Source organism: Rana temporaria, chromosome 5 (assembly GCF_905171775.1).
Source record: "Rana temporaria chromosome 5, aRanTem1.1, whole genome shotgun sequence".
In the NCBI taxonomy this organism is placed as follows: domain Eukaryota; kingdom Metazoa; phylum Chordata; class Amphibia; order Anura; family Ranidae; genus Rana; species Rana temporaria.
The window spans coordinates 338,026,764-338,029,959 of record NC_053493.1 but is presented as its reverse complement, the minus strand read 5'-3'; positions in this window follow the sequence as shown (position 1 = coordinate 338,029,959).

Genomic DNA, 3,196 nt, shown 5'->3' with positions numbered 1-3,196 from the left:
CCTTTCCACTTGAAAAGCAAGGTACATTAACCCCACATCGAAGCAAGTGGAGGGATTTAACGAAGACTTTAGACCCAGGTTCAAAGCAGTGATCAGAAGAAGAACATTTAACTTGTAAGACAACATAGCAAAAAGAGGAGGAATCTTCCATGCTTATAGAGTATCGCACCACTAGCTTGTTTTAAAAAAAAAAAACAGACACTGTGTAGTACGATTTGTCATAGCCGAGGGACTGGCAGTGATTGTGAGCACTGCCTTTATAACTACTTTTTTTAAAGTTTGTAAACAAAAAAGAAGAAGAGGGTTACTATAGCGGAAAAGTTACTCCACCCAATGCATGAAATTTGAACAACCTGCGGTAAGTAAATTAATAAAAAAAAGTTATGCCCACGTTTGCATTCCATTCAGTTCAGCCCTTGTAGAACTGGTTTTCCATATACTGGGGCCCTCTGCACAGAAGATGCCTGCTACCCACAAAAGATGCTGAACCATACATAAACCACTACACATGTTTGCTTTAAAATCACAGAGAATATTTTTATGTCTTGCAGCTTATATATATTATATTACTAAAGACTATCCAGGAATCATAAAAACAAATAACAGTGATTCACTGACATTCGCAGTATCGTGTGTTTTTTTTTTTTTTCTTTTTCATTTAGAATCCTATCTATTGAGTGAAGAAGACATTATAATTATTACACCTGTTAACTTACTCCTGTCACAAAAACTATAACAATAAATCTGTAACATATATTTTCAGGAGACTGGGGTTCTCACTGGTTAGTTGTTACGGCTATTTCCTGTATGTCAGCAAGCCGCTACTTAACCTTTCAGCTAGACATAGATACAAAGAGCATGACATCTTTCACATAGAAGTATGTCTTTAGCAAAAGGATCTCCAGTTACACATGGGCAATGTGTTAATGGGGTTAACTTTTATATTGTGAGTCTGTATTAATGATTATGGCATTAGTCATATTATTTCATTAAATATACCCAGGTTTTAATACATAATATAAATCTAAGTTGTAATCAGGGATATGTACCAGTATTTTTGTATTTTTAATCTGAAGACAACATTGAGCCTGGCTTTACCCTCTATGTAGGTTAGTTGGTGCCAGAGAAGTTTTCTCAATAGCTGATGCTCGATTCACATATTGATCTGCACACATGCAATTTTTGGGTGGTTGTAGCATAAGTTATGGGATATGTTTATTGTGTCCATGCTCCATTAGCATTAGCTCTGCAGCTTAAAGTCTTCATTAGAAGTGTACTGTATGTGACAGGATGACAAAACAGGGCAATTGGGAAACAGGAGGGGGATTGACACCCCATATTAGGAAGTGTCTGAGCAAGGGCTTTTGTTGCAGGATTACCATTTATTGTTTTAATGAAACTGCAAATGTAAAAGGACTGAACATGACTTTTATGGTTACATTAATGAGAAGACCTAATTTCGTGAAGCTGCATACTGTAAACGCTTGAGGATGGGTTAAACAGGTTAATAATTTTCACTCAACTTAAAATCCTGTAAGCATGTATTAATACAACTTATACCTTACAGCCCCATATAAAGTAGGAGCCTCTGGGTAAGGTATGTAAATACAAATATTGGAAGTACCATCATCCTGGGATCATATAAGATATTTTAGGTCTGAGGTCCCCGAACCAGAGAACCAAGGGGGGAGGAATGGGCCAATTAGGACTATCGCGGTACAGATAAAGAAAGGAACAAGTAAGGGTACTTGTTCCTTTCTTTATCTGTACCGCGATAGTCCTAATTGGCCCATTCCTCCCCCCTTGGTTCTCTGGTTCGGGGACCTCAGACCTAAAATATCTTACAGCCCCATAGAAGTATATGTGGCAGAGAGGGGTGGAATCAGTTGCATCAGAGCAAAGAAAATAAAAGGATACATGCACTTAAATTGTTTTAATATATAATCATGACAGCTAGGGGAAAAAAACTGTGGTGCCCCCTTCCCTTGGTGCCCTAAGTGCGTGATTATTTTGCTTAACAGCTAATCCAGCCTTGACTGAGGCTATGATTCAGACTGACTCTGCAAGTCTGCAATTTGTTCCATGTACAATAAAGGAGGTACGTATAGAAGTTGGGAAGAAAGCCTAGAGGAGTTGGAGAAAATTACTTTATAAAAAGGTGCCATTGTGCTTTAAAGCTAAACACCAGCCCAAATTTGTAATTGTTTTTGCTGTCTATGTTTGCATGTGAGAGTTTTGAGAGTTCTGTTTATATCAGTATAGGCAGGTTGAAATGTATAGGTGTAGCAGCTGGCCCAGGCTGGGGAAGGGGTTAAATGTTTTTGGTACAGTTCCCAGGCTTTTTCTTTTGGCGAGCCCATCTGTGATATAAATATGGGGATAGACAAGATCAGGGTGCACAGGTGTAGTGACTGAGGTTTGAGAATGTAACAAGGATACCTATGAGCGCAGTGGGGCGCTGAAGTTCCTGGGAGTCAAAGACAACATCGAAGTCATGGACAATACCTATATGGACTCTTACCTCCTGGAGCTATGCCTGGGTCACTTCACTATTTTAGTTAGGTTCAGGGACAGGACATTATTCCTCTTGCATTGCCATGCGACTTTGCAACAGTAATAGTTGAATTAACTGTTCTAAGGTTGGTCTAAAGTTATTCAAGAAGTGCATGCTGGTTCTGGCGTATTCCAAAGAACCTGAATTGGTAATTGCACTATGGGGTATTAAGTAACAACACTAATGCAGAAGGTTAACTCACCAAAACAAGAAGAGGAGTGTAGTTTCTATGGGTAACTAAGAAATGGAACAAGCTTTTTTTTTTATGTCCCAATGTAGAGTATAATGCCGCGTACACACCATCACTTTATGTGATGAAAAAAAATGACGTTTTTAAAAACGTCACTTTAATTCACTGTGTGTGGGGGAAAACGTCGTTTTATGTCTTGTAAAAAACGACCAAAAAAAATTGAAGCATGCTTCAATTTTATGTGTCGTTTTTCAAAAGTGCACTTTTTACTTCACAGAAATTGACCGTGTGTAGCAAAAAACGTCGTTTTATAAGACGTTTTTTCATCCACGCATGCCCAGAAGCTACTTATGAAGCAAGCTTCAATGGTAAAACATGGTGGAAGGTAACCTCACTTTGCAAGATCATTGTGAGAAAAACGATGGTGTGTAGGCAACTTCGTCTTTGAAAAT